The sequence below is a fragment of the Cynocephalus volans genome, chromosome 12 (assembly GCF_027409185.1).
Source record: "Cynocephalus volans isolate mCynVol1 chromosome 12, mCynVol1.pri, whole genome shotgun sequence".
In the NCBI taxonomy this organism is placed as follows: Eukaryota; Metazoa; Chordata; class Mammalia; order Dermoptera; family Cynocephalidae; genus Cynocephalus; species Cynocephalus volans.
The window spans coordinates 15,786,734-15,800,844 of NC_084471.1; the positions used below are offsets into that span (position 1 = coordinate 15,786,734).

Sequence of the window (14,111 nt, forward strand, 5' to 3'; positions counted from 1 at the left end):
AATGGCAGAGGTAGGATTTGAACCTAGGCAGTCTCTGGCTCCAGAGTCTACATTCTTAACCGTGGTGTCTGCCATGTTTACACACACAAACACACTCACTCTTACGCTCTTATAAAATTCCATATACATATATTCATTAAATGTATGTGTAGTCATGGTTGCTGTAAGGATCAAATTGGTTACATCTGTGTAAACATAAATGTAAATTAGTAGTAATTATTAGTATGGCTAACAGTTAATGAAATACTTACTGTATACCAGGCATTGTGCTAAGTGCCAGATACTTAAATTATTCCATGCTGAGCTTTCAACAGCCCTACAACTTGGTACTATTGTTACTGCACTTTTTAGATGAAGAAATTGAGGTTTAGGATTAAATAATTTCTACCAGATTACAGTTTAGTAAGACAGAGCCTGAATTTAAACCTCTTAAAAAGACCAATTCTGTTAAAATAGGATCAGCAACAACTATTACCATTCATTGAGTCCTGTGACACACTAAAGACCTAGGAAAACACTGCCTACGTTGTCTTATTTCAACCATTCTCTGAGGTATTTTGGCTTTCTTTTAAATAAACAATGCTCCCTTTCACTCTGAAGATTGGCCCACTTTGAGTGATCAAGTCTGTGGTTGCTGGACAGGTGAGGAAACTGAGTTCAGAGAATTTGTGACACTTGCCCAATGTCACCCAGCAGTGAAAGAATAGACTCGGGTTTGAACTCTGATCTATCTGCCTGAAGAGGTCAAGCTCTTAAGCCACCTGGCTGCTCTGAGATTTGCTGCCCCCTTTCTCTTCCTGAGAGCCGTTCTGGCTAAAAAACAAGGTCTATGGACAGAGGTACCCGATGCTCCAGCTTGAGCCTTCAGCCCCCAGCTGGGATTGCTGGTGCCTGGGCTGCGTCAGGACTTTTGGCTCCTTTCCTCCCTTCCACCTGCACACCAGAGGAAAATCAACCTGACATTCCATCTTTTGTGGCCCAGTGTTTGGGAAAAGACAGTTACACAGTCTCCATCAGCATATGCACATTGTTCACAAATTATATGCCCAGACACATGAGACCCAGCCGCGTACTTCATGGATCTGAATATGGGACCTGGAAAGCTTCTGGATATGTGAGTTCAGGGTGTAGGCATCCCATCAAGCATGAAGTTATCATCTTCATGCTTGCAGCCTTACAGTATTTGAGGCCTGTTTTTCCCTTAGCATTAATAAACTTTATTTTCCCTGCAGTTGTAGGAGAGAGAAGCCCTGTAGAAAACTTGGCAACCATAATATATCTTTTTTGCAAGAAAAGAGAAAAAGTTACTGCTATCAATTCCTTCTTTATTAGTTCTTCTTTATTTTTGGATCCATTTACATGAAAGCAAGATATTCTCACACCACCCCCTCTTTTTATGATTATGACAGAGAGGTAATAAGAGGACAGAATCTTAAGATAAAAGCAGGGGCTTGTCTGATTTAAGAAAGCAGAGGGCTGCACTGATTAGGAAATAGCTCAAGCATACCGTGCAGATCAGGAGATGAGCTGGAAGAAGTTCTATTTAGGGAGAAGGATTTTTCCCTGTGTTTTTTGGGGAGGTGGGGGGACTGAAGGTGATGGTAGCCATCCATATTCTGGAATAAAAATCACTCTCTTGAGAGGAAGAATGACATTTCTCACCTCTCACAGCCTGTGCTGGCCTTCAGGTTTTGGAGTTGGAATTGGGCAGTTGAGTCTTTTATTTTCTACAATGGAATTTTAATAAAGAAAACTAAATCTAAGTCCTAATTTAAATAAACATGGGGGAGCTGTTGGAAACTTCTCCTCCTTGTTTTTGGGGGTTTTTTTGTTTTGTTTTTTTGGCAGCTGGCCAGTTCTGGGATCTGAACCCATGACCTTGGTGTTATAAGGCTACACTCTATAAACAAGTGAGCTAACTGGCCAGCCTCACTGCTCCCTGTTTTGGAGGATCATTTTCTACTCAGCTGTGGTGGGCATTATGTATGCCAGGCAAGAGCTGAGACTTATTTTGTCCTTCCTCATTTAAGCCTGGAAAAGTTAGTACCTTTCATCCGATGTAGGGTGGTTGGCTGTTTCCTTTTCTCCTCCCGCTGTGATATTTTAAAAATTGACAGTCCTGTAGTGATCTGGGGTGATGAGAGAAAGTCTGACATTTTAAAGTTTCAGAACATGTTTTCCAACTCTTCTTTGGATTGCTAATGTGAATAATAATGCCATATTGAACACTTATCTCCAAGATGCCTTAAGAGTGTGGTACACATCTCATAAATCTTCGTGGCACTGCTGGCGATAGCACGGCTAGGCGTGGGACTCCCTGCCCGTCTCCTCCTCTGGGCATGCTTAGGGGTCTTTCGATCTGTTGGTGAAAAGCTGTTCATGGATATTGAAGAAGATAGTGCTTGGTGCAGAGTAGATGCTTAATATCAGTGTTTTCTCCAACCCCCTCATCTGACCACACCTTTTCCTTTCTTTTTTCCATGGATGGGGTTTTGGAGAAGTTGCTGAATATAATGGGAAAACAAGTGTGTGTTCTCCTAGGAAAGTGGAAAATGTTGGGTAGGGAAGGCGGAGATGAGGTGTGGATGATGGTGGCAGAGGGCTTGGGAACGCTCACATTTTCTGTGGAGGGAGTCTCAAAATGTGTGTCTTTCTGTTTGTGTGCTTTGCTTTTTGGTTTTCAGTATGTGACTTTGTTGTTCTGGTTTGTTGTGTTGCTTTTAGGGAATAAAAGATGCCTCTCACTCCTTCTCATTCCCCGACATCCATCCCTCGTAGGGGGTGCCCTAATAACAGATATTCTTGGTCATACCTTTGTCTTCCTAATATTTCTCATCCAGGATATCTGCAGCCATAGTATGTCCTGTCATGTAGTGTACAAGTAATGCAGGCTTAGGAGTCGATACGTCTGAGCCTGAACAGTGGCTCTGCTTCTGACCAGCAGGGGACCTCGGGGACTCTGCTTACTGTCACTGGGCATCACATTCCTCAGATAGAAAAGGGGACAGATTATAATAAGTCCTACCCATTAGGGATGTTGTGAGGAGTAAATGAGATAATATCATCAAATGCCTATCCTAGCACATAGTAGGCACTTAATAAATAAGATACGTAAATATTCCTTTTTCCCTTAGGTGCAAATAAGACTGATAGCATTTTTCTTAGAAGGATGGTGGTAGTTGTTAGTAGTAATAGGAGTAGTAGTACTAGTAGTAACAGTAATAACAGTACTCAGTTTCCCTTTGTGCCATACTGTAATCCATGGAAAATTACTGAGGTGTGAAGAAAAGTTGACCCCCAACCATCATGCTTTTGTCATGCTTGTGATTGCATTTTATTATTGGTTTTTTTGTTTTAATTTTTAAAAAAATTTTAATTGATACATAATAATTATATGTGTTTATGGAGGTACTTGTATACAGTATATAATGATCAAATCAGGGTAAAGGGATATCCATCACCTCCAGCATTGATCAGTTGTTTGTGTTGAGAGCATTTATTTTTCTTCTTTCTTTAGCCTTGTTGCCACCTGTCATGGTGCTGCCGGTTGTCCTCACTGTGCCTGAATTGCTTGCTGAAGGCTTGAAATGGCTATAGCCTTTTCAATATATAACATATAGACTCTTGTATTTTAACTGTTTATGAGCTTTTCCATTTACTTCTAGAAAAAATTGGTTCCTTCTTTATTTAAAAGTCTTGTGTTTATAACTAATACAAATTATAGAATAGAGCTTTTATCATTTTTGCTCTTTTAGGTAACAAAAAGTATATAAAAGGAAAAGTTATTGCAGTTGTTTTTGGTAGAATTTATCTGGTGTTCACCTTGAAAGGGCATGTGCCTGTGAGCATGTTAAAGCAAAAAAAAAAAAAAAAAAAGTTGGGGGGAAGATTGAAATCTCTGAAGTTTTCTTAATAAATACTCTGGATCTGTATTGCTATGAAAACAAAACTCAAAACAGCTTTTGGAAATACCTGTCAATTATATCTTAAATTTTGCAGAAGTTGGGATGTTGGCGCATGAGATTAGCAGATTGTCTGGGTGTGGAGTTTTTCAGTCTTTGCAACGGGTAGAATAAACTTAAACTTTTATCAACTTCCAGAGAGGCAAACCTTAGTCTTTCATCATATTTTTGTAGGCAAATAGATGGAAATCTCTGGGTGGTATGAATTGCAAGTATTTGTGTTGAGTTATAAATGTCTCAAGGAAAAGAAGCATCTGAGTTTTTATTCACTTAACAAATATTTATTGGCTTTTTAAGTAGTTTGGTAGAGAGTTCTAGAGTAGAAAATGTTTTGGATTTAGAGTAAAAAGACTTGGTTTAAATTCCTGCTGTGTGTCCTTTGCATGGTTCAGTTTAAATCAGTTTCCCTTCATGAACAGTTACTGAGTGGCTTCTGGGTTCCAGGTGCCATGCCAGGTATGTGGACACTAGTCCCTGGCCTCTTAGACTTTCCAGCTGGGCAGGGTTTCATAAACTCTGTCATCCCCATCTTCCTATTCAGTGTTTGGCCATGTCCTCTTACGACCTTATTATTTACTTACATACATTTATGATGATAAGAAATTTATACCATTCTCTGTAAATAGCAGGGGACCAAAGGAACTAAACCATGTTAAAATCCAGGCAGATGCTGCTGCCAGCCAAAGAATGGGAGCTCTCAATTCCCTTAGTCAGGTGTTAGAGGGCTGCTAGGGCAGTATGCATCATACGGAGTCTCTCCTGAAAACCACCAGCAGGGTTCAGAAGGGAGGAAGGAACTTTCTCAATAAGTCTTTTTGAACTGAGATATAAAGATTTTTAAAAACTGAATTAAATACTTGATTTTCTCATTCTGATGGAGCTGAGCTTTGCCTGATGGGGAAGCCTTCATGGACTTAGGAGTTAACCTGGGAGATAATTTGGAGGAAGGGCATTTCAAAAGGCTGATCATAAAATTGCTTTTATTAAGTTTGGAAATATATGTTATTTTTTACCTGGTGTCAAATGTGGAAGTCTGAAATTCTAGAAATTAAAAAGCATTTCAGAAAAATATTGAGATGCCACCAGAAAGAACTGACTTTTAGGAAAAGCATAGAAAAAATGCCCTGTTTAATGTCCTTACTACTTACTGTAGAAGAAAACATCACCACTGGGATTAAGGTCACTGGTCTAACTAGTGCCCTTTATTCCCTGAAACTCTCTGCTCTATTGCTCTTCCAGAGGTTTGGGTTAACCAGTAAATCAGGGATTTCAAAGATCTTCTCTAGTTCTTGTTTAAAATTGAGTAGAAGATAATGTCAGCCAGTAGTTGAAAATAAGGTGTATAATTTACTTTACTTAGAAAGAAGTAAGCTCTTGGATGGGCCACTTCATTGTAGGCTGCCTAGCAGTTCCGCCCAGCACCCAAAATCAGCTGGACAGGCCCTCTCACTGTAGGCCTGTGTAGTGGCTCCACCCATCACCTGGGAAATGTTTGGACAAGCCCCCTCACTGCAGTCCTGCATAGCAACACTGCCCATCTACTGGAAAGTGGCTGGCTGGGCACCCTTGCTGCAGGCCTTCCTATCAGCCTTGCCAACAGTTGGAGAACTGCTGGGTGGGTCCCCTCACTGCAACGCCACCTACTGGCCTCACTCACTCCCCGAGAAGTGGATCAGAAGGCCCACCCTTGGAAGTCCAACTCCTGAACCAGAGAGGGAAGCACAATCTCGAATCAGGTACCCAAAACTGGCACAGCAAAAGGGCCACTGGCAGAATCGCACTCAGGCAGCTGAGCCTAAGTGCATCCACACCCCTGGTTCAGAGAAATAGCTCAGCTCTCATGCCCTTGGAAGACCCTCCACTGAGTCTTTGAGCCATCACATGCACATGCACCTAAGTGAGAAAGAGCTTGGCTGATGTGTCCCTGGCAGGCCCACCCCTGGTCAGAGAAGCAATATGGTGATCCTGTGTATTAGTCCATTTCTGTTGCTTATAACAAAATACCTGGAACTGGTTAATTTGTAAGAAAACAAAATTTATTGCTTATAGGTTCAGAGGCTGGGAGGTCCGAAGTCCAGGGAACACATCTGGTGAGGGTCTTCTCGGGTGGTGGCTTTACAGCAATGCTGGAATCTCACATGGCAGAAAATGGCAGAGCAGAGAGAAAGAGACTCTCACATGCTGTTGTTTTAAAGCCCTCAGAAACATACCCCTGACCACTATTATTAATCCATTCATTATAGCATGGTCCAACAATCTAATCACCTCTTCAAGTCCCCACTTTTCAATTACCATAGGAGGATTTCCCACCCTCAGCAGTTACAGTGGGAAAGCTTCTAATGTAGGGACTTTGGGGGACATAATTCAGTCAATCCACAGCACCTTGCCAAGACAAACCAGTCTCAGTTATCCTGACCTGCCCTGTGCCCACACTCCCAGCTTGAGAATCAGTCCACCAACCACAAACCCAGTGAGCCAGTTCCTGAGATGATTGACCCATGGGGTGCATATGTATACCCAGCAATACCTCACCCAGCAAAGATGTGCCACTACGACCATCAAGCATAGGTCACTGAGTCACTTGCAGGCATAGTGGAAGTGGATTACAGCTGAAGAAACTATACAGAATCCACACTACTGCATCCATCCGGAAGAAAGCCATTGCACCCTACCCAGTCAATACCCTAGGACACATTTGCAGGTGAAAGTCTTTCCCCACACAAGCCACTCTACAAAATTCAAAAAGGTGACTGGATGCACAGATATCAGTGCAGGAAAACAAGAAACATGAAAAAACAAAGTAACATGACACAACCATAAAAACAAGATAATGGTCTAGTAACTGATCCCAGAGAATTGGAAATTGCCAAGTATCTGGAAAAGGAATTCAAAGTAATAATCTATGATCTTAAGAAAACTCACTGAGATACAAGAGAATACAGATGAAAAATTCAATGAAATCAGAAAAACAATTCACCATCTGTATTAGTCCGTTTTTTGTTGCTTATAACAAAATACCTGAAACTGGATGATTTACAAAGAAAGCAAAATTTATTGCTTACAGTTTCTGAGGCTTGGAAGTCAAGAGTCCATCTGGTGGTAGCAACAATGACCCAGGGGTCCACTTTGCAAGACAGTAGAAGCAGAGAGAGCAGAGAGAGCCAGACTCTCCTGTCACAGTGGGGGCTAAGTTTCTAATACATGAAACTTGGGGGACACAATTAAAGTTTCAGTGAATTGGGGGGAGTATAATTCAATCCACTATACCATCTGAATGAGAACTTCAACAGACAGAAGTATCACTAAAAAAATTAAATAGAAATCTTGGAATTGAAGAATTCATTGAGTGAAATAAAAAAAAAAAAGAAATACATCTGAGTCTCAACAACAGACCAGAGCAAGCAGAAAAAAGAATTTTTGATCTTGAAGATAGCCATTTTGAATTAACAAAGGAGGACAAAAAAAAAAAAAAGGAAAAAAGAATGAACAAAGCTTACAAGATGTACAGGATATTATTTAGTGAACAGATGTTCAAATTATGGGCATTCCAGAAGAAGAAGAAAACAAAAAAGATATTGCAAACCTGTTTAAAGAAATAATAGCTATACATTTCTCTAGTCTTGGGAAAGATATGAACATTTAAATCCAGGATGCCTAAAGGTCCCCAAATAGATTCAACTCAAATAGGTTCTCTCCAAGACACCTTGTAGTCAAACTATCCAAAATTAAAGATGGAGAATTCTAAAAACAACAAGAGAAAAAGGTCACATCACTTATAAGTGAATCCGCATTAGACTCACAGCAGACTTTTCAGCAGAACCTCAAAGGTCAGGAGAGAATGGCATGATATATTCAAAGAACTGAAAGAAAAAAATGGCCAGCCAAGAATATTATACTCAGCAAAACTATCCTTCAGAAATGGAGAAATAAAGTCTTTCTCAGACAAACAAAAATTAAGGGAATTCATCACCACAAGACTGGCCTTATAATAAATGCTTAGGGGAATACTATATCTTGAAGAGAAAGGAGAATAACAACCAGTATGAAAATATAAAATTTACTGTTAAGAGTAGAAACACAAATTAGAGAAAGGAATCAAACCTTATCAATACAGAAAACCACCAAACAAGAATAAACATTGAGAGAGGAAGAAAGGATATAGAAAACAATCAGAAAACACCAAAATGACAGGAATGAGACCTCACACATCAATAATAACCTTAAATGTAAAAGGAATAAATGCTCCAATTAAAAGACATAGACTGGCCGAATGGATAAAGAAAAAAAGAAAAAATAGCTCATCCCTATGCTACCTACAAGAAACACGCCTTACTTACAAAGACACATAGACTGAAAGCGAAGGGATGGAAAAAGATATTTCATACAAATGGAAAACAAAAGCGATCAGGAGAAGCTATACTTATATCAGATAAAACAGACTTCAAATCAGAATCTGTACTAAGAGACAAGGAAGGGCATTATATCATGATGGAAGGATAAATACAGCAATAGTATATAACAATTATAAATACATATGCACCCAGTATCAGAGCACCCAGATACATAAAGCAAATATTATCAGATCTAAAGGGAGAGATAGACAACAACACAATAATAGTTGGGGACTTCAACACCCCACTGTCAGCACTGGACAGATTGTAGAGACAGAAAATCAACAATGAAATATCAGATTTAAATGGCAACATAGTGCAGATGGACCTAACAGACATATACAGAGCATTTCATACAACAGCTGCAGAATACACATTCTTTTCATCAGCACATGGAACATTCTCTAGGATTGACTGTATATTAGGCCACAAAATAAGTCTCAAAAAAAGTTCAGAACAATCAAAACCATGTTGAGTATTTTTTCTGACCATAATGAAATAGAACTAAATGTCAATAACAAGAGGAACTTGTGAAACTATGCAAATACATGGAAATTAAACAAGATACTCTTGTACAACCAGTGGGTCAAAGAAGAAATGAAGAAGGAAATCAAAAAATTTCTTGAAAGAAACTAATAAAGACAGAAGCACAACGTACCAAAGCCTGTGGGATACAACCAAGGCAGTATTAAGAAGAAAGTTTATAGCAATAAATGCATACATTAAAAAAAAAACAACCACAGTATTTCAAATCAGCCACCTAACAGTGCACCAAAAGGAACTAGAAAAGCAAGAACAAAGTAAACCCCAAATAAGTAGAAGAAAAGAAATAATAAACACTAGAACAGAAATAAATGAAAGTGAGACTAAAAATACAGTATAAATTCAAAAAACTGTTTTTTTGAAAAGATAAACAAAATTGTTAAACCATTAGCCAGACTAACCAAGAGAAAAGACCCAAAGAAATCAGTGCAAATGGAGATATTATAACAGATAGCACCAACATACAAAGGATCGTCAGAGGCTTTTATGAACAACTGTATGCCAATAAATATGAAAACCTAGAGAAAATGGATAAATTCCTGGACATATGTGCCCTGCCAAGACTGAGCTAAGAAGAAATAGAAAACCTAAATGGACCAATAACAAGTAATGATATAGAATCAGTAATAAAAAGAAAGTCCAGGACCAGATGGCTTAACTGCTGAATTCTACCAAACATTTAATGAAGAACTGATACCAATATGTCTTAAGCTATTTCAAAAAATTGAAATGGATGGAATTTTTCCAGATTCATGCTGTGAGGCCAGCACTACCCTGATACCAAAACCAGGCAAGAACACAACAAAAAAAGAAAACTATAGGCCAATATTCCTAATGAACACAAATTCAAAAATCCTCAATATAATACTAGCTAAATGAATCCAACACCACATCAAAAAGGTTATACACCATGATCAGATGGCATTCATCTCAGTGATGCAAAGATGATTCAACATATAACAATCAATAAACGTAATATATCACATCAACAGACTGAAAGAAAAACAAAAAACATATGATCATCTCAGTTGGTGCAAATAAAGCATTTGGTAAGATGCAACATCCTTTTATGATAAAGACTCAACAAATTAGGTACAGAAGAAAAATATCGTAATACAATAATGCCTGGATAAAACAAACCCAAAGTTAACATACTTAACAGGGAAAAGGTGAAAAGCTTTCCCTGTAAGAACTGGAGTAAGACAAGGATGCCCACTTTCACCACTTCTGTTCAACATAGTACTGGAAGTCCTAGCAAGAGCAGTTAGGCAAGAGAAAGAAATAAAGGACATCCAAATTGGAAAGGAGGAAGTCAAATTGTTCCTGTTTGCAGATGACATGATTTTATATAGAGAGAACCCTAAAGACTCTACCAAAAAAACTCCTAGACCTGATCACCAAATTCAGTAAAGCTGTAGGATATAAAGCCAACATGCAAAAATCAGTTGCATTTCTCTACACCAACATGAAACTAATAGAAAAAGAAATCAAGAAAGCTGTCCCATTTACTATAGCAACAACAACAAAATTAAACACCAAGGAATAAATTTAATCAAGGAGGTGAAAGATCTCTACAATGAAAGCTATGAAACATTGATTAAAGAAAATAAAGACACACAAAAATGAAAAGATACCTTATGCTTATGGATTGGAATAATAAATACTGTGAAAATGACCATACTGCCTAAAGCAATCTATAGATTCAATGCATTCCCCATCAAACTACCAATGACATACTTCACACAAATAGAAAAAACAATTCAAAAGTTTGTATGGAACAACTAGAGACCCCAAATAGCCAAAGAAATCCTGAACAAAAGTTACGAAGTGGGAGGTATCACACGCCCTGATTTCAAATTATACTACAAAGTGATAGTAATCAAAACGGCATGATACTGGCACAAATACATAGACCAATGGTACAGAATAGAGAATTCAGATACAAATCCATGTACTTCCAGCCAACTGAATTTTGACATAGGAACCAAGAATGTACGTTGGGGAAAGGACAGTCTCTTCAATAAATGGTGCTGGGAAAATTGGAGATCCATGTGCAGAATAAGGAAACTAGACCCCTATCTCTCACCGTATACCAAAAAAAATAAAGACTTAAATGTAAGACTAGAAACCATAAAGTTTCTAGAAGGAAACACAGGAGAAACACTTCAGGATATAGGTCTGGGCAGAGACTTTATGAATAATACTTCAGAAGCACAGGGAACAAAAGCAAAACTTAAATGGGATTATATCAAAGTCAAAAGCTTCTGCACAGCAAAGGAAACAATCACAGAGCAAAAAAAACAGCCTGCAGAATGGGAGAAAATATTTGCAAACTGAGCATCTGACAAGGGATTAATATCCAGAATATACAAAGAATTTAAGTCAATAGTAAATAAACAAATAATCCAACTAAAAAATGGGCAAAGGAACTGAATAGACATTTTTCTGAAGAAGACATACAGATGGCCAACAGTTACATGGAAAAATGCTCAACATCACTAATCATAAGAGAAATGCAAGTCAAAACCATGATGAGATATTTGAACCCAGTTAGAATGGCTTTTATCAGACAGAAAATAACAAATGCTGGCGAGGATGCAGAGAGAGAGTTAACTCTTATACATTGTTTGTGGAAATGTAAATTAGTACAGCCACAATGAAAAATAGTATGGAGATTTCTCGAACAACTACATGTGGAACTACCATACTATCCAGCAAATCCACTACTGGGTATTTATCCAAAGGAATGGAAATCAACAAGTTGAGGGGACACCTGCATTCCCATGTTTATTGCAGCTCAGTTCACAATAGCCACAAGTTGGAAACAACCTAAATGTCTTTCTGTGGATGACTGCATAAGGAAAATGTGATTTATATACACAGTGGAATACTACTCAGCCATAAAAAAGAATGAAATCCTACCATTTGCAACAACATGGATGAGTGTGGAGAAAATTACGTAAAATGAAATAAGCAGGCACAGAAAGAGAAATAGTGCACATTCTCACTTTTATGTGGCAGCTATAAAAGTTGATTTCATGCAAGTAGAGAGTATAATAGTGGTTACCAGAGACTGGTGGTGGGAAGGGTAATGGAGGATGGGGAAGAGTGGTCAGTGGATACAAAATATTAGAGAGATGAGAAGAATGGGATCTAGGGTTCTGTAGTAATATAGGGGGACCACAGTTAACAACAAAGTACTATACATCTTTTAATAGTGAGTCAAGATGATACTGAATGTTCCTAACACAAAGAAATAACAAATGTTTGAGGTGATGGATATACTAAGCACTCTGATATGATCATTGCACACAGTATGAATGTACCCACATATATTGTACTCCCTAAATATATACAGTTGTCATGAGTCAATTAAGCAAAATAAAAAGAGAAATAGAGAGCACAATAGTGATTACCGGAGGCAGAGAAAGGGAGGGGGTTTGGGGGCTTGGGAAAGGTTAGTAGACTGATACAAAGCTACAAAGTTACACTTAGGTAAGAAGAATAAATTCAGATGCCTTAGGGTGACAAAAGCTAATGCTATTGCATCGTGTATTTCAAGACAGCCAGAAAAGAGGATTGTGAATGTAATAACCAAAAACAAATGATAAATGTTTAGGTGATAGATATGCTAGCTATTCTTATTAGATCATTACATCATATTCATCATATTACATCATATGAAAAAAAATTTAAAAATTTAAAAAAAGAAAAGAAGCAAGCCCCTGCCCTCATGGAGCTTATACTGTAGAGGGGAAAAAGATAAGATAACCAGGCAAATAACTTCAAGTTGTAATGGTGGTGTAAAGGTGAGCTATTCAGTACTAAAGCAGGCTCTCCCTGAGGATATGAAAATTGAATTGAGTGAGACCTAAAGGGAAATGTTAAGGGGTAAAGGAGGGAAGGATCTAGAAGGAGGAGTATACCTAGAGACCTTCTGGAGGGACTGGGGAAAGAAGCCCTCAACCTCCCACCACAGTACCTCTATAGAAGGTCAGAATGTTTTATGCCATTTCGTATCTCTTGGAAAGAAGAGTCCACCCTTTCCCAGGTAACCTCTCCCAGCTTGACGGTCTATGGAATTTTGATGTCTCTGACTGTCACTAAATGTAACTGATTCCTCAAAAGATAAGTACCTTTTCGGCTGTGGAGTGGCGATATTGAATCTCTCCTTGATAGCTTATGGTGGGGCAATTTGGAGAGAAATGTGTTGGGGATGCTTTGTTAATACAGTGAATACACTTGAATAGGAACCTTGGTATTTCTTTGCATTATAAGGGCCTTTGCATCTAACAAGGGCCTTATTAGAACTTGGAAAGTTCCTTCCCTGTCTTCCCACCATCTGAATAGTGTGCCCTGATTACACCCGGAAGAGGAATTCCTCATTTCCTAATGACCCTGATTTTTATAATGGAAAAGCATGTTTTTGCTATCTACAGGACTGAAAAACTAAAAATAATAAAGAGGCCATCAGACTTGTCTTCCAGGCAATTTAATACGGCCTATGGCTTCCAATGCGTTTTAAACAGTCCTGACACCTCTCCTTTCTTTTACTTACTTCTTTTTAACCATCGTGTTGTCCTGGTTGTGGCGACTTAATATAGCATGTCTGTAAATATCTACTCCTTGTTTGCATAGAAATAGTGCACAAATGGGATCAAATAGCATTTCCTTTTTCTCTTGACAGCTTGGATTTTTTTTTTTTTTTTTAAGTGGCTTTAACAAGAATCAGGGCCAAATTATTAAATCACCATGTGACCCTTTCTGTTCATCAGCTGCTAATGAAGTTTGAAAATTGAGATCTCATCTGGCAGACAAACTCATTTTGTTTGACAAACAGCTTTAAAGTATTTGTAAACAAGAACAAATTGTTTTTCCACCCCAATTGACCCTGTGATCAGTATACATGGGTTTTAGAGTTTTTTTGTTTGTTTTTAAACTTGTCAGAGGTTTGTAGAAATGAGGCACTGGGTTTCCTCATGTCTCGGTTACTTGAACTGTGGATGTTGTCAGTTGGGGGTGGCTGTCACACCGTGGCCACTCCAGAATTAGCTGGCCTGGAGTGTTAGAAAGAGGGATCTATGGGGGAGCCGGCAGGCCTGGGCTTGAGACAGGCTTTGACCAGTTACGTATCATGTGACTTTACCAGTTGTTTAACTTCTCTGTACCTCAGTTTCCTAATTCAGAAAATGGATGGCTGAGTAAAATGATTTGT

At 38.5% G+C, this 14,111-nt stretch overlaps 1 protein-coding gene across 6 annotated transcripts in view; it reads left to right on the forward strand.

The window, feature by feature from the left end:
* LARGE1 (LARGE xylosyl- and glucuronyltransferase 1) overlaps window positions 1–14,111 on the forward strand; it is a 538,741-nt gene that overhangs the window by 109,559 nt on the left and 415,071 nt on the right. The window lies entirely within an intron of this gene.